General features: G+C 40.6%; 1 pseudogene; it reads right to left on the reverse strand.

Annotated features, from left to right (window-relative positions):
* Positions 1 to 4,132: 4,132 nt before the first annotated feature.
* Positions 4,133 to 17,732, reverse strand: LOC139310025 (zinc finger protein 850-like; annotated as a pseudogene).
* Between the last annotated feature and the right edge of the window lie 951 nt (positions 17,733 to 18,683).

An 18,683-nucleotide genomic window follows, 5' to 3' on the forward strand; every position in this document is an offset into this window, starting at 1 on the left:
GAAATTTACATATGAAAATAATCGAAATGGACTATGATAATATATGCATGATGGGAGACTTTAATGGAATAGCAGATGAAAAATTGGACTTTAAAACAACAAAAACAGGAAAGCATAATAGAAAGACACTACCAAACTCTTTCTTTAAAATGACAGAGGAAATAAATTTGAAAGATATATGGAGAATTAGAAATGGGAAGAATAGACAATACACTTTCTATTCAAACAGGCACTTATCTTGGTCCAGGTTAGATATGATATGGACAACAATGGACTTAATTCCGACAATTGAACAGGTGGAAATAGACACTAACTTATGGGCTGACCATAACCCAGTGATAGTAACTTGGAAAGGTCAAAAAAGGAAAGCTAGATGGACTTTGAATAATACAATTTTAAAAGAAAAAGAATTTGTACAGAAAATTGGAGTTTTTCTTTAAGGAGAATAAAAAAGAAGATACATCGATACAAAATCGTTGGGATACAATGAAGGCCTATGCTAGAGGTATAATAATAGATTATATAAAGAAAAGGAATGTGAAAAAAAGACAAACTTTTACAATATTAAAGAATGAACATAAGAGATTTGAAAAGGAACTCCAGAAAGATCCACATAAGAAAGATGTTAAAATGAAAATGGATATGTTAAAACATAAAATGGACTTACTGGAGAAGGAAGAGCTAGCCCAAAAAATAAGAAGTACTAAACAGAACTATTTTGAAAACGCAAATAAACCGGGAAGGTGGCTAGCATATAAATTGAAAAAAGAAAGGGAATAAAAAAAAAATAACACAACTGATTGATGATCAAGGCCAAAGTAAATTTGGAAATAAAGAGATGGGAAAAATAATACAAGAATACTATAGGCAACTTTATAAAAGAGAGCAGGTTGAAGAGGGGAAAGTTAAAAAATACTTACAGAATGCAAAACTACCTGTGATCCCTAAGAACATTGAAGAAATGCTAAACAGGCATATAACAATGATGGAACTAACAGAAGCAATTAAGAAACAAAAAAATGGAAAGACGCCAGGACCAGATGGATTGCCTGTTGAATATTATAAGACATTACAAGAATCCTTATGCCTTCCACTTTTGGACGTCATGAATGAAGTAATGACAAATAAAACAATACCCCAATCATGGACTGAGGCTTATATCACACTGATTCATAAAGAAGACACAGACTCACAGCAAGTTAAAAACTATAGGCCTATATCCCTGCTGAATTCGGATTATAAAATCTTTGCTTCAATACTGGCAGAAAGACTTAAGAGATACTTGAATAACTTTATTCATTCAGATCAAAATGGATTTCTTCCAAAAAGACAAATTAGAGATAATATAAGAATAATTTTGAATACTCTAGAATATTATGAAGCGCACCCTGAAAAACAAATGGCTTTGGTACTCTTAGATGCACAAAAAGCATTTGATAATGTGAACTGGCGATTTATGATGTTACAAATGGAAGAGATGGGCTTTGGAAGGAAATTTATTCAGGCAATTGAAGCTATATATACGAAACAGACAGCAAAGGTAATGATTAATGGAGAATTGACCGATGCTATTGAAATAGAAAAAGGTACTCGACAAGGATGTCCCTTATCCCCATTGTTATTTATATTGACGTTGGAAGTGTTGAATAGAAAGGTTAGAGAAGAAAAAGAGATAAAGGGAATGAAAATTAGAAAGGAAGAATATAAATTACAAGCCTTTGCTGATGACCTGGTTTTTATTATTGAAGAACCACTAATATCAATAAATAAATTGATAGAAAAAATAGGCGAATTTGGGGAGGTTGCTGGTTTGAAAATTAATAAAGAGAAGACGAAGATAATGACTAAAATTATGTTAAAAAAACAAAAAAAAGAACTGAGGGAGATCTCTAAGATGCAGGTCACAAATAAGGTAAAATACTTGGGGATTCAATTAACAGCAAGATGTAGTTCTCTTAAAGAAAATAATTATAATAAGCTTAAGCAACAGATAGGACAGGATTTGGGGAAATGGGGAAACTTGCAGTTTTCTTTGATTGGTAGAATTGCAACTATTAAGATGAATATTTTACCTAGAATTTTGTATCTTTTTCAGACAATCCCTGTAAAGCTGGGTAAGGAATTTTTTACAGATTTAAATAAAATGGTTTTGAAATATGTTTGGCAGGGAAAGAAGGCAAGGATAAAACTTAAACTGTTACAAGATGCTAAAATGAGGGGTGGTTTTGGATTATCGGATTTTGAATTATACTATCAAGCGGTTTGTTTAATGTGGATTAAAGAATGGGTGATATTGAAAAATACTAGATTATTAAATTTGGAGGGACATGATTTGCTGATGGGATGGCATGCTTTCTTATGGTATAAAGGAACTAAAATTCAGGGGTATTTTAGAAGGCACCAGATACGTGAAGCTTTGTTTTTGACATGGGAGAAGATCAAAAAGTACCATTATCTGAAGATTCCAGTCTGGGTATCTACAATTGAAGCTTTTTCTTATCCAGTGGTATTTGAAGGGGAACAAATTGTTAGATATAATGAATTATTGGATGAAAAGGGTGAACTTAAATTGAAACAAAACTTAGAAGATCAGGGAATTAAGATAGATTGGTTTTCATACATGCAAACTTTCCAGATATCGAGAAGACTTTAAACAAGAAGGTATTTATAGTGTTTCGACTGGTTTAGACAAGATATTAATGGGTTCAGATGACCATATAATTAAAAAGCTATATGGATATTTACTTGAAGCAAAACTGGAAGAAGAACAAGTTAAAGAATCAATGATAGCATGGGGGAAAAAATTTGGTTATAGTATTGATTTAGAGAAATGGCAAAAATTGTGGTCACATAATTATAAAATGACAATGTCAACAGCATATAAAGAGAATTTGTATAAGATGTTTTACAGGTGGCATCTACCCCCGAAGAGAATAGCCAGGATGTTTAAGAATAAATCGGAGAAATGTTGGAAGTGTCATCAAACTCCAGGATCGTATTACCATATGTGGTGGACATGCGTGGAAGCAAGGAGATTTTGGACTAAACTACATACGTGGTTAGAAAAAATGACAAAGAGACATATTGACTTTAAACCAGAAATATTTTTACTAGGAATTTTACCAGAGACATTTTATAAAGAATTACAATACTTAATTGTGAACATTTTAACAGCGGCCAGAATTGTATTTGCCAAAAACTGGAAAGGAGAGAAGATAATTACCGATGAAGAAATTATTATGAAAATGTTGGACCGTGCTGAAATGAGTAGATTGACATTTGAAATAAGAGAGCAGGAAGATGAACAATACTATTTGATATGGGAGATATTTTATCAATGGTTTGATAAAAAAGTATGGAGATGAGATAGCATATATGAAAATACATATGTTTAAATATGTATTTTTAGTTTAAGTAAAGAATAATTGTTATATGAGGAGATTTGGAAAATTGTAAGCACGAAATGATTGAGATGCTGTCTATAATCGTTTGTAAGGATGATATTTTTATGTTATTGTTGTTGTGTTTTTTTCTTTTTTTTTTAATTTATTTTTAATCTAAAATAAAACTTTTTCAAAAAAAAAATAGTTCTCATCACAGTTGTATCTCGAGGTTTCCTTGTATGCTGGCTGGGAAATTGTGAGGTTGAAAATCTGGAGTTCACCAAGATAGAAGGCTGAAACTCCACAAGTCGGAATTCCATAATCAAAATACAAAAAACACCACCCAAAGGCCTGTTTGCAGAAATTCCACGACTTCTGCAAATGCAAACATCCAGAAAATACTGCTGATAATCAGAAACAGGTAGTTAGCCTTTATCAAACTAATATTTTCCATTTTTCTCTCTCCACCTACAGGTCTAATCCTGAGATCTCTTGACCAAAAAGAATCAGGCCAGAATTTAAATAATCAATTTCTCATCTATACTCCGAATAGGAGATCAGAAATGAATTTCAAGCTTTCTCTAAACTGTTCAATATTTGCCTCATGTGCATTTTCTTGTGAGTAATCGGAGATTATTTACGCTTAAAGCATTGTTCACAATATGGACATTGGAAAGGTTTCTCTCCTGTGTGTAAAGGTTAGACGAAACACTGAAATCTTTCCCACAATCCGGACACTTGTACGGCTTCTCTTCTGTGTGAGTCCTCTGGTGTATCACCAGATAGGAATTGACACTGAAACCTTTCCCACAATCAGGACATTAAAAGGGTTTCTCTCCTGTGTGAGTCCTCTGGTGGATAATGAGGTGGGAATTCTGTCTGAAACCTTTCCCACAATCAGGACATTAAAAGGGTTTCTCTCCTGTGTGAGTCCTCTGGTGTATCACCAGGTAGGAATTCTGACTGAAACCTTTCCCACATTCAGGACATTCAAAGGGTTTCTCTCCTGTGTGAGTCCTCTGGTGTATCACCAGGCTGGAATTCTGACTGAAACCTTTCCCACAATCAGGACATTCAAAGGGTTTCTCTCCTGTGTGAGTCCTCTGGTGTATCACCAGGTAGGAATTGACACTGAAACATTTCCCACAATCAGGACATTCAAAGGGTTTCTCTCTTGTGTGAGTCCTCTGGTGGTTCACCAGGTTGGAATTCTCACTGAAACATTTCCCACATTCAGGACATTCAAAGGGTTTCTCTCCTGTGTGAATCCTCTGGTGTATCACCAGGCTGGAATTCTGACTGAAACTTTTCCCACATTCAGGACATTCAAAGGGTTTCTCTCCTGTGTGAATCCTCTGGTGTATCACCAGGTAGGAATTATGACTGAAATGTTTCCCACAATCAGGACATTCAAAGGGTTTCTCTCCTGTGTGAGTCCTCTGGTGTATCAGCAGGTGGGAATTTGTTGTGAAACGTTTCCCACAATCTGGACACTCATATGGTTTCTCTCTGGTGTGAGTCTTCTGATGTATCACAAAGTTGCCATGCTGGGCAAAAGCATTTACCACATTGGGAGCAGTTGTACGGCATCTCTACTATGAGGATCCTTCTATGAATTGCAAGGGAGCTATTCTGAACAAAGTTTTGCCACATTCAAAGTATTTATATGGCTTTTGTTCAGTGTGGATCCTCTTGTGATTTGAACTCTTTACTTTTCCCACAATAGGCAAATCTATGAAGCTTTTCCATCACTGACATTCTTGAGGAGGTCAAAAATATGTGTTATTCTTTATTTTGTTGGTACCTGCATTTCTGCTGCCATATGTGACTATCCAATTGACATTTTCTTCTCCACTGGCTTCCAGATATTTTCCTCTTTTTCTGAACGAAAAATGATCTCCTTTGACCTTTTCAAGTAACGTATTCTTAAATTCTATATAATCTACTTTTTCCAGCTGCAAATCTCTTCATGATTTTCTCTTTTCTGTCTCCTACCTGCTGATGAAGTAGATGAATTCTGCAGCTTTCTGAAGCAAATAGAACATGTTTTTATTTCTGCTTCAATCTGCTTTGCTTTTCAGTGTTGCTTGTTATTCTCAGTTGTCCAGTGTGCTTATGTTGGCATCATCTTTCTCTGTAAGATTCAAAAGAAAGTGTAAGTTTCGTAGTTTATGAAAGGCTTGCAGAAGATGCAGAAAAAGAAGTACAGGTAATCCTTTAGGTACGACAGGCCATTCAACGACTGCTTCGAGTTACAACACTCCCCCAAATGCTAAATATGAATCTGCTCCAAAGTTGAATTTTTGCAGCACCTCCCACCCCGAGGTCCTTGACTCCTTCACTGCAGAGATGCTGCAGCATACCCACCCACCTATTTCCCTTCCATCTTGCCCAGTCATTCCTCACAATCCCCAGACCCCAGTATGTTGACCTGCTTTACAATATACTATGCATTCCTCCCCAACCCCACTCCCCCATCACCATTCACTTACTAAATTTCTGACGAGCTCAGGAAGTCAGCTGGGCCACATGGTGTAATCAAGAAGAAGAAATCTCATCTCTTTTCTTTCCATGGCAATCCTTTCACTCCAGCCAGCATTAGTGATTTACCCTGGCTGAGGAATAAAGGATTGCCATGGAAGCAAAAGAGATGAGATTTCTTCTTTGCTCAACCAGTGTAAGACTAGCATAAAGCTAGCACTGCTGGTGCTAAGGAGAAATCATGTCTATTTTGTTTCCACTGCAATCCTTTCCAGCCAGCATAAGCTCCTACGATTTCTTCTTAGTTCCACCGGTACTAATTTTATGCTGGCAGCGCTAAAAAGAGATCGTAGTGGTTTACCCTGGCTGGGGAGGAGAATATTGCCATGGAAACAAAAGAGATTGGATTTCTTCTTCATTCTATCAGCTCTAGATTTACTCTAGTCTTTTACTGGTAGAGCAAAGAAGAAACCCCATCACTTTTGTTTCCATGCCAGTCCTTTCCCCACCCAGCCAGGGTAAATCACTATGATATCTTCTTAGCGCCAGCAGCATAAAACTAGCACCGGTGGAGCTAAGACGAAATCATAGTAGTTTAGGCTGGCTGAGGCGAAAGGATTGCCATGGAAACAAGAGATTGGATTTCTTCTTCTTGATTGTGCTATGTGACCCACCGAGAGAATGGCCTTCTCTACTCTGACTTCCTGAGCTCATCAAAATGTAAGTACGCAAATGGTAATGGGGTGGAGTATGGAGAAGGCCCATAGGGCTTTGGGGAAACCAAGGGGCAGGAGGCAGAGCATGGGCATATCCTAGACTCAAAGAGAAGGGTTAAGGGAGACATGATAGCTCCTCTTCCAATACACTGGAGGATCTGTCACAAAGAAGAGAGGATTGACTTATTCTCTAGGGCACCAGATGGTAGGACATGAAGTAATGGGTGGAAACTTGTCAAAGAGAGATCCACCTTAGAAGTAAGGAGAAATTTTCTGATGGTGAGAAGAATTAATCAATGGAATATCTTGCCTCTTGGGAGTTGTGGGTGTTCCATCACTGGAGATTTTCAAAAATAGATTGGACAACCATTTGACAGATGGCATAAGGTTTCCTGCCTCAGGCAGGGAGTTAGACCAGAAGACCTTCAAGGTCCCTTCCAGCCCCATGATTCTATATTCTTAGCAATGTAAAGATGTGAAGACTTCAAATGCCAGAGTTCCCCAGTCAGCATAATTTACACTGATCAAGCATTTTTTGATTTCCTCTTCTGCAAAGCTTACATTTCCCAGGTCCTTCCCAGTCTCCAACTTTTCTTTTTTCCCCTTTCAATTAATAGTTTCAGTAATGCAGTTGTACGTAACTTAACCTCTAACCACCTCCCCATATAAGAGTTTTACAGCACCCATTCCCAGTGCCAAAACAGAAGTTCAAAAATGTTACCCCCATCTTCAGATTTAAGATTGTGCCCCGGCCGTTTCGAATCTCCGTGGGATCGTGTCACGATTCACCGAAGAAAGAGACGCCGCTTGCAACTCAATTGCCCCGATGCTCTTTTTGTCATTTTGTTCTCCCCCACACGCGTGACGCCTCCGCGCCGTCCTTTTATGCCTTTCCCCGCACCTGGATTGCGGAGCTGTGTGCTATGCTTGAACATGGAGGCTCAATTTTCTATAGGAAGAGAGAGCTCCGCAAGGACCAACCGTTGTATCCTCTCCTTTACCAGGAGAGCGTTAAATAGGTGCAGTTTTTTTTAAAAAAAGAAATTATTTACTCAAGGATAATTTCCCTTTAACCTCCCCCCCTCCCCCTTCCTGGATTTCTTATTCTCTGATCTGATCATTTTCTGAAAGTTTCAAATTTAACTTACTCTTTCCGAACTGTTGAGATTCGCCCAGCAAAATTCAAGAACGGCAACACCAAACTCAAAGTTTTCTCCAAAGGAGCTGCAGGAAAAGGAATTCAGTAAGAGGACTCTACATTTCTGGATCTACTCTAGCTGCTGAACTTTGTGCTTTTAACCCGTTCAGCTTCTTGGAAAGTTTGACCAACCTGATTGTAAAATGATCTCCCAACCAACCCTGCTTCCTTCTGCAGAACAGCATTTTACAGCCCAGATTTAAAGCAACACGGAACAAAAAATGTATTTGCAATCACGATTCCATTTTGGAACAAGTTCTTTTTAGTTAGCCTTTGTTATAACTGTAAACCCAAAAAAGTCTTCAGAACTGGTCCTAAACTGGTTTTGAGAACGTCTGTTAAACTGGGTCCAGGTGCAAAGGACTTTCCAGCAGTATGCATGACAATAAATACAGGTAGACCTCGACTTACAACAGTTCACTTAGTGACCATTGAAAGTTACAACGGCACTGAAAAATGCAACTTATGACCGTTTTTCACAGTTACGACCTTTGCAGCATCTCCATGGTAATTTGGTTAAAATTCAGACGCTTGGCAACTGGTTCTTATTTATTTATTTATTTTTATTTAAAGTTTTTATTTTTATTTTTCATAAACACATTTACATGTACAGTCATTTCCATCATTTTTCATTTATCTTTTTTTTTAACTTTCATTTTTCATTTTTACTTTTTCGGGGCTGCTCTTTTACCCTTTACCTTTACTCCAACCTTTATTCTTCTCCTCACCTTCTCTTCTTTCCTGTTTCTCCTCCTACTTCCTTCCTTCCTTCATTCTTCCTCTCCTTCTCTTTCCTACTTCCCCTTCCCTTCCCCCACTCCTTTTCTTCTTCCCCCTTCTAACCTTCTCCTCTACTCCTCTTTCCCCTCCCTTTTCTTCCTCTCCTTTTCCCTTTCTTCTTTCTCCTCTTCTCTCCTCTCCCCTCTTCTCCCTTCCTCTCTCTCTAATCCTTCCCCTCTCTCCTGTTGTTCCCCTTTTCAGTTCAATCTGGATTTAGACGTTGGGTTATGAGAATTCCGACCCCGAGGGTTGGACGCCAACCAGGTACCAATTCAATAGCACAGCGAAAATGGTGCACCAAGAGTCCTTCTGGCCAGGTCTTGAGCCTCCCAGTGAGAGCACGGAACTCCTTTACATAGTCCTTTGCAGGCCTCCCTCTTTGCTTCAATGATACAAGCTCCCCTTCCACTAACTGGGTTCTGGTGTCATCTTCAAAACGGCTCCTCATAGCCTTCAAAAACAGTCCTACGTTCACCAATTCCTTTGCATGGTTGCTGTGGAGATCAGCGATCCAGTCCACTGCCTCTCCTGTCAACACGGTGGTAATAGCGACCACCATGGACCACTAAGCCATATCACCTGGATGGGGTGTTGGGGGTTTAGCTGTCCCTGGACCGGTAAGGGCTGAACTATGCCACCACTCACCAGAGGAGGACTTCATCCCACTCGGGACAGATGCTTCCAAATCCTCAGAGGCACACTCCCCCTGCTGTATCTTCCTCTCTTTTAGTCTTACCACAGGAGGCTTGCTAGCCCCCTGCACCTCCGGTACCACCTCCAATACCGTGTCTTCGTCCCCTTCCTCCATCTCTGGCATGCCCTGAACTCTCTGCCATCCCCACCGGCTCAAAGCTGTTCCGAACAAGACAGCACCGACTTTCTCTCGGCTTGCTCACCAGTCCTGGATACTTGGAATAACCACACCACGATCACAAAGCTTGAATGCTGAATGGTGGTTTATTTTGGCTCCAGGTCAGCTGCTGTCAATGCCGAGTGCAATGAAACATACATAATGTTTAAATAACCCGCAGCGCCCCGTCGGCCAATCGGCATTACTTCCAGGGTTGTAGACCAGATAGCCGCTCACCCCCACCACTGCTGTGTGCTCCCCCCACCCACCCGTCTTTGCGATCCCACCGGGCTCATCGAGATGTCGGAGACGGTTCGTAGCTCCCGTAGATGGTATCTGGTGTTTCAGATAGTGCTCATTCCTATTCCCCGAAGTGTCGAGCCATAGTTAGTCTCAACAGTGGTGTTCGAGCAGCCCCGATTTCCTAATTATCTTTATTCTCATTTCAATTTCTTATTCAATTATTATGTATTTTTATGTCATCATTTGCGTACATTTTTATAATATCTCATTTTTCCCCTTTTACCCCCCCCCCCCCCATTCCCTTTCTCCTTTTACTTGACATCATCTGGGTATCTATTTTTCTAATTGTCTTCTCCCATCGATTCTCTATCTATTTTATCTTTATGTCCTTATTCATGTTTCTTGTCTAATCAATCATAAAATTTATCCCATGTCTTGAAATACATCGATTCCTCTTTATCTTTTATTCTCAATGTTAATCTATTCATTTCTGCACATTCTAAAATTTTCTTTATAATTTCTTCTTCCAACGGGATTTTATCTGCTTTCCAATTTTGTGCAAATACAATTCTAGCCGCTGTTATTATATGAATAATCAAATATGTATCTTTTTTACAATAATTCTCGGGTAAAATTCCCAATAAGAATATCTCTGGTTTTAACTCTATATGTTGCTGCAACATTCCCTCTAACCATGTTTGTATTTTCACCCAATATTGTTTTGCTTCTTTACACAACCACCACATACGATAATATGATCCCAGCAACTGGTGACATTTCCAATACTTGGCTGATTTATCTTTAAACATCTTAGCTAACCTTTCTGGTGGCATATGCTGTCTATAAAACATCTGGTGGCATATGCCGTCTATAAAACATCTTATACAGGTTTTTTTTTATAGGCTGTTGCCATTGTTAATTTATAATTTCTTTCCCAAAGTTGTTGCCATTTATCCAATTCTATGGTGTATCCAAAATTCTTGGCCCATGAAGACAAAATGTTTTTATATCTAACAATATTCCCCATGTTCACAATATTTGGGTATGTCACCGCTTCTATTGTAGAAAGCCACATTGGAATATTAAAATAATGTTTTTCTTTCACTCTCTCCCACACTGATAGCGAACCATTTCTTACATAACATCTTTGGAAATATCCATGTATCCTTTGTTTCCCGTACCATAAAAAGACATGCCAACCCAGTTGTAAATCATGACCCTCCAATGTCAATAGTCTTGTATTCCGTAATAAAATCCATTCTTTAATCCATGTTAACGCTGCCGCTTGATAATACAATTCCCAATTAGGAAGGCCAAACCCACCTCTAATTCTTGCATCTTGTAACATTTGTATGTATCATTTGTAAGTTGAGGACTAGCTGTATCACATGACTACATCACTTAGGCAATTTCAGCAATCCTTGCTGCTGTCATTAAGCAAGGACTTCATTGCAACTCCCTGCTGGCTTCTAATAAGCAAAGTCAACAAGTAAGTCTCAGGAAGTCACAACTCCGACCAAGGGCAATTGGCAAACAGGCTGGCAAGTAGATAAGTCGCTATTGTTCTGCAAGCATGGCAGAGCCGGAGTGATTGCTGCCGGCTGTAGGAGTGTCCACCAGCGTCTGCTGTGGTATCACCAGCACATGGCTAGGCAGGTAGATATGCAATATGGAGTGAGGGCAGAGCAGAGAGCAGATATCCCACCCCCAGTCCTTCTTTTCTCTAGACGAGCCAAACCCAAATCCTGCAACCATTCTTCACTCATACGTTTTAGTCTCCACAGGCCTTTAATCATCTTAGTTGCTCTTCTTTGCACTTTTTCCAAAGTCTCAACATCTTTTTTTGAAATGTGGTGACCAAAACTGGATGCAGTATTGCAGGTGTGGCCTTAATTAGGCTTTATAAAGCGGTACTAATACTTGTGATTTTGATTCTATGCGTCTTTATATACCACCAAGGATTGTATTAGCTTTTTTGGCTGCTGCCGCACACTGCTGGCTCATATTAGGATACTAAATAAGCAATCAACATAAATCATAACATAAAAACAATAAAGTTCTAGTCATAACAAGTTAAGGGAATAGATAATAGGAAAGATGAGAAGGATAATAGTAATACAGACCTTCTATGTGATTTGACATCCGAGGGCATAAGAGAGTGTTGTAAGGGAATGAATTGTTTAGCAGAGTGATGGCATGGGGGAAATACTGTCCTTGTGTCTAGTTGTTTTGTCGTATGAACGGACTGCCATATGTTGGATTTCAATCAGGTGTTCAGGGGATTCTGGGATGGTTGGAACTTTGAGGACTGATCATAAATCCCCCTCATTCAGTGCCACCAGGGGTCATTAACTAAGCACTACCTGTCTGTGCTGCCTATTCTAAGTTATCCTAAATTTAGGCATTACTTTCTCCCACTATTAACAAAATATCAATTATAGTTGTGGAAAATTTGAACGTAACTTTCTCGGTTGATTATACTGTTAAAACAGACAAAGCAATTTTAAAGACTAAAGTAGAAAAAAGAAAACTAACCCTGTATTCTTTTTTTTTTTAAACATATTACTCTCTCCCCCTCCCCCCCAAATAAGGCAATGGAAAGTAACCCTGGGAGGAAGTAACAAATTGGAAAGTTGGAAAAGGCTCCTTTGTATTTGCTTAAATATAAGCTATTCAGACATTTTGGAAGTTGAAAAAAATATATCTGTGGTTAATTCCAAATGTTAAAGGTGAACATGGTTCCTGTAGTCTGCAATTTTTCCTCTGGAATATCCATGAACATGAAATTTTAGCTTTAGCCATTAATTCCTGTACATTATCCCGTAGTCCTTTTTTGATGAAATGTTGATGACACACCCTTGGAAAATAAGTAATGAGGATCAATGCTAATCTGACTAATCTTTTGAGTCACCTATTTATACAATTAAAAAAAACCATTAAAATTAAAAAACGAAAGTTGGGATATTTCGGACATGTGATGCGACATCCAGAAAAATAGGGCACACTTCATTTAATCCTCCAGGGAAAGATTGAAGGCAAATGATGTCCAGGCAGAAGAACATAATGGCTTCAAAATCTAAGGGACTGGGAAAATTCAGCAGCACTTTTTCGTGCGCCTATTGATAAAAATAGGATCGCGAACATGATCGCCAACAGCTTATGACGGATATGGCACAAGAAGAACATTTATATCATATCAAATGTTTCAAAAACTTCCCGTCCTTGTAATGGTAGTGAGAGAAGTTTGAAGCCATTTTTAAAAATGTATCTCTCCTTTCTGCAAGTCAGACAAGAAGAAAGAGCTGGAAAATGCCAGAATCAGTAAAGTTCATTATTAGCATAGTAAAAATAAAAAAGGAGACACCTTATGAATAAGGAAGTGCACCCCTCATAATAATACTAATTTTAAAAAAACCTTGAATTCTGTCTAGGGATACTTGAAAAATGCCACAAAGAGTGGCTGGACTGGTGTACAATTGAAATTGAAATTTTAAATTTACATTGAGGAGGGAAGGGAAGCTGAGGAAGACAGATCGGTCGTAGAGATACAGAATGCACAAGAACAATGGTAGTTGGTTAGAAACTACTATATGTGTGGAGACCTTGCAACTGAGCGAAAGTTGACAAAAGATGTTTATGTTACCTTTTTATTATTAAATTTATTGATTAATAAATTTATTCGCTGCCCATCTCACAGTTTGAGGCAAGTCTGAGCATCTTGTGTTACCCAACTGTTCATAGCAATACTGACACTCCCCATTTTTTCCTTGTCAAAAGTCTTGTTCTTACACAATGCGTTTTTTAAAATGAAACATTTTCCATTGTACATTTTTCCCCTCATATCACCAACTCAAAGGGGGATGCCACACGTACGTCAGCAATATGGTGCTGGTGTCACCCAGCAGCCATCAAAGGGTAACAAGCAGGCATTTCCAAGAAGAGGAGATCCCAGCAGGAGTTGCTAATAAACCTGGAGATCTTGTGATCAAAGCCACGATCCCTTTTCTCCTCAACTCAATATTCCTACAGCTCTTCTCCACCAGGTTCATCTGCAAGGCAGAAAAGCTTTTCATTTGAAATGTTACATTGCTTTTTTTCATTGGGCCTCGGGCCTACTCCCCACAAGCCCATCACCTATTTCACAGGTAAATTTTCTCATGGAAGCAGCCATCATTTTCAGTTGTACCCACAATTCCTTAAGGTGGTCTGCACAGTGTTAAGGTAGCGAAACAGAGCAGTTTCTCCCTCTCCTGCATGACATTGACCCAGAAGCAGCCGCCATTTTAGTCCTGAGGCAGTCGTGGCAAAATGGCAGCCACTTCCACAAATCCACCTCAGGGCCCAATGATGAATCCCAGGCACAGTAAAAATGATGGCTGCTTCCATGAAATAGTCATACAGCTGAGAGATTTCCGTCCTATCCTCCTTCCCCAATATAAGGTTCAGATGTCTTCAAAGGATAAAGAGGAGGACGCTATGAGGTCTGGTAGGGTTGGAATTCGACCTAAGGACTACAGGGACCCTGTTTTAGGAAGGAGAGGCCTGGAGAGGCTCTGGGAGGGAAGGAAAGTCCTGGGGAGACCTAAGAGATGGAGGCCTTTGGAAGGAAAGCCTAAGTCTACAATTAAGCAAAGCAGTCTCATTTAATAGCTGCTGCAAGGTGTAATCATAATTGGAAGGCCCCGTGACAGAATGGCCTAAGACCTGCAGGGAGCCAGTGGGAGTGGGAAAAGGCCTAGGGGGTTACTCTGTGGGAAGGCTTGTGGGGGGGGGCTTCCCCCGAACCGGAGCAAACCGGTAGCATTTCACCCCTGCCTTGGGGAAACCAAGGTTGGGAACCAGAGCAATAGATGTCTTGGGCGGTGGGGGTGGACAAGGCCTAGGGATGCCTTGGGGAAAACAAGGTTGGGAACCAGAACAATAGGTGTCTTGGGGGGTGGGGGTGGAGGGGGCCTAGGGATGCCTTGGGGGAAACAAGGGTTGGGAACCAGAGCAATAGGTGTCTTGGGGGGTGGGGGTGGAGGGGGCCTAGGGATGCCTTGGGGGAAACAAGGGTTGAGAACCAGAGCAATAGGTGTCTTGGGGGGTGGGGGTGGAGGGGGCCTAGGGATGCCTTGGGGGAAACAAGGGTTGAGAACCAGAGCAATAGGTGTCTTGGGGGGTGGGGGTGGAGGGGGCCTAGGGATGCGTTGGGGGAACCAAGGGTTGGGAACCAGAGCAATAGGTGTCTTGGGGGGTGGGGGTAGAGGAGGCCTAGGGATGCCTTGGGGGAACCAAGGGTTGGGAACCAGAGCAAAAGTTGTCCTGGAGCGTGGGGATGGAGGATGCCTAGGGATGCCTTGGGGAAACTAAGGGTTGGGAACCAGAGCAAAAGGTGTCCTGGAGGGTGGGGATGGAAGAGGCCTAGGGATGCCTTGGGGGAACCAAGGTTGGGAACCAGAGCAATAAGTGTCTGGTGGGGAGTGGAGGAGTCCTACGGTTGCCTGGGGGGAAGCGGGGAAGCCTGGGCCTGGACTAAGCCTCCAAGAGTTTTCCCGAACACTGAGGTATCCAGTATCCTATTTAGCAACTTGCACATTCATTTAATAGCTGCATAACAGACAGCATGGGATGGGGTTAGTTAACCAAAGCACTGTCGCCATTGCTATATGAATCCATAATAGTTAGTTCTCATCACAGTTGTATCTCGAGGATTACTTGTATGCTGGCTGGGAAATTGTGAGGTTCAAAATCTGGAGTTCACCAAGATAGAAAGCTGAAACTCCACATGTTGGAATTCCATAATCAAAATACAAAAAACACCACCCAAAGGCCTGTTTGCATAACGACTTCTGTAAATGCAAACATCCAGAAAGTACTGCTGATAATCGGAAACAGGTAGTTAGCCTTTATCAAACTAATATTTTCCATTTTTCTCTCTCCACCTACAGGTCTAATCCTGAGATCTCTTGACTAAAAAGAATCAGGCCAAAATTTAAATAATCAATTTCTCATCTATACTCCGAATGGGAGATCCGAAATGAATTTCAAGCTTTCTCTAAACTGTTCAATATTTGCCACATGTGCATTTTTTTGTGAACAATCAGAGATGATTTAAGCCTAAAGCATTGTTCACAAGGTGGACATTGGAAAGGTTTCTCTCCTGTGTGTAAAGGTTAGAAGAAATACTGAAATATTTCCCACAATCCGGACGCTTGTATAGTTTTCTTCTGTGTGAGTCCTCTGGTATATCACCAGGTAGGAATTGACACTGAAACTTTTCCCAAAATCAGGACATTAAAAGGGTTTCTCTCCTGTGTGAGTTCTCTGGTGTTTCACCAGGCTGGAATTGAGACCGAAACTCTTCCCACACTCAGGACATTCAAAGGGCTTCTCTCCTGTGTGAATTCTCTGGTGTATCAGCAGGCTGGAATTGACAATGAAACCTTTCCCACAATCAGGACATTCAAAGGGTTTCTCTCCTGTATGAGTCCTCTGGTGTTTCACCAGGCTGGAATTCTGACTGAAACTTTTCCCACACTCAGGACATTCAAAGGGTTTCTCTCTTGTGTGAGTCCTCTGGTGTTTCACCAGGCTGGAATTCTGACTGAAACTTTTCCCACATTCAGGACATTCAAAGGGTTTCTCTCTTGTGTGAGTCCTCTGGTGTTTCACCAGGCTGGAATTCTGACTGAAACTTTTCCCACATTCAGGACATTCAAAGGGCTTCTCTCTTGTGTGAGTTCTCTGGTGTATCAGCAGGTGGGAATTGACACTGAAACCTTTCCCACAATCAGGACATTCAAAGGGTTTCTCTCCTGTGTGAGTCCTCTGGTGTATCACCAGGTTGGAATTGTGACTGAAACTTTTCCCACACTCAGGACATTCAAAGGGTTTCTCTCCTGTGTGAGTCCTCTGGTGTATCACCAGGTGGGAATTCTGACTGAAACGTTTCCCACAATGAGGACATTCAAAGGGCTTCTCTCCTGTGTGAGTTCTCTGGTGTATCAGCAGGCTGGAATTCTGACTGAAACTTTTCCCACATTCAGGACATTCAAAGGGCTTCTCTCCTGTGTGAGTCCTCTGGTGTATCAGCAGGTGGGAATTGACAATGAAACCTTTCCCACAATCAGGACATTCAAAGGGTTTCTCCCCTGTGTGAGTCCTCTGGTGTTTCACCAGGCTGGAATTCTGACTGAAACTTTTCCCACACTCAGGACATTCAAAGGGTTTCTCTCTTGTGTGAGTCCTCTGGTGGTTCACCAGGCTGGAATTCTCACTGAAACATTTCCCACAATCAGGACATTCAAAGGGTTTCTCTCCTGTGTGAGTCCTCTGGTGTTTCACCAGGCTGGAATTGACACTGAAACCTTTCCCACAATCAGGACATTCAAAGGGCTTCTCTCCTGTGTGAGTTCTCTTGTGTATCACCAGGTGGGAATTCCGACTGAAGCTTTTCCCACATTCAGGACATTCAAAGGGCTTCTCTCCTATGTGAGTCCTCTGGTGTAACACCAGGTGGGAATTCCGACTGAAGCTTTTCCCACATTCAGGACATTCAAAGGGCTTCTCTCCTGTGTGAGTCCTCTGGTGTATCAGTAGGCTGGAATTTTGACTGAAGTTTTTCCCACAATCAGGACATTCAAAGGGCTTCTCTCCAGTGTGAGTTCTCTGGTGTTTCACCAGGCTGGAATTGAGAACGAAACTTTTCCCACACTCAGGACATTCAAAGGGCTTCTCTCCTGTGTGAGTTCTCTGGTGTATCAGCAGGCTGGAATTCTCACTGAAACATTTCCCACAATCAGGACATTCAAAAGGTTTCTCTCCTGTGTGAGTCCTCTGGTGTATCAGCAGGCTGTAATTTTGACTGAAGCTTTTCCCACATTCAGGACATTCAAAGGGTTTCTCTCCTATGTGAGTCCTCTGGTGTTTCACCAGGTGGGAATTTGCTGTGAAACGTTTCCCACAATCTGGACACTCATATGGTTTCTCCCTGGTGTGAGTCCTCTGATGTATCACAAAGTTGCCATGCTTGAAAAAGCATTTACCACATTGGGGGCAGTTGTAGGGCATTTCTACTATGAGGATCCTTCTATGAATCGCAAGGAAGCTATTCTGACTAAAGTTTTGCCACATTTAGAGTATTTATATGGCTTTTGTTCAGTGTGGATCCTCTTGTGATTTGAACTCTTTACTTTTCCCACAATAGGCTCATCTATGGAGCTTTTCCATCACTGACATTCTTGAGGAGGTCAAAAATATGTGTGATTCCTTATTTTGTTGGTACCTGCATTACTGGCTGCCATATGTGACTATCCAATTGACATTTTCTTCCCCACTGGCTTCCAGATATTTCCCTCTTTTTCTGAATAGAAAAATGATCTCCTTTGACCTTTTCAAGTAACTTATTCTTAAATTCTATATAATCTACTTTTTCCAGCTGCAAATCTCTTCATGATTTTCTCTTTTCTGTCTCTTTCCTGCTGATGAAGTAGTTGAATTCTGCAGCTTTCTGAAGGAAATAGAACATATTTTTATTTCTGCTTCAATTTGCTTTGCTTTTCAGTGTTCCTTGTTATTCTCAGTTGTCCAGTGTGCTAATGTTGGCATCATCTTTGTCTGTAAGATTCAAAAGAAAGTGTAAGTTTTATTGTTTATGAAAAGGTTGCAGAAGATGTGAAAAAAAGAAGTACAGGTAATCCTTTAGGTACGACAGACCATTCAACGAATTTCTGAAGTTACAACACTCCCCCAAATGCTAAATACGAATCTGCTCCAAAGTTGAATTTTTGCAGCGCCTCCCACCCCGAGGTCCTTGACTCCTTCACTGCAGAGATGCTGCAGCATACCAACCTACCTATTTTTTTTTTTAATTTGATTTATATGCCACCCTTCTCCGGAGACTCAGGGTGGCTTACAATGCATTAAGCAATAGCCTTCATATTTTTCTATATTTATAGAAAGTCAGCTTATTGCCCCCACAAACTGGGTCCTCATTTTACCTACCTTAGAAAGGATGGAAGGCTGAGTCAACCTTGAACCTGGTGAGATTC

This window comes from Pituophis catenifer, unplaced genomic scaffold, assembly GCF_029215685.1.
Source record: "Pituophis catenifer annectens isolate HBS135680 unplaced genomic scaffold, rPitCat1.0.hap2 SCAF_2, whole genome shotgun sequence".
NCBI lineage: Eukaryota > Metazoa > Chordata > Lepidosauria > Squamata > Colubridae > Pituophis > Pituophis catenifer.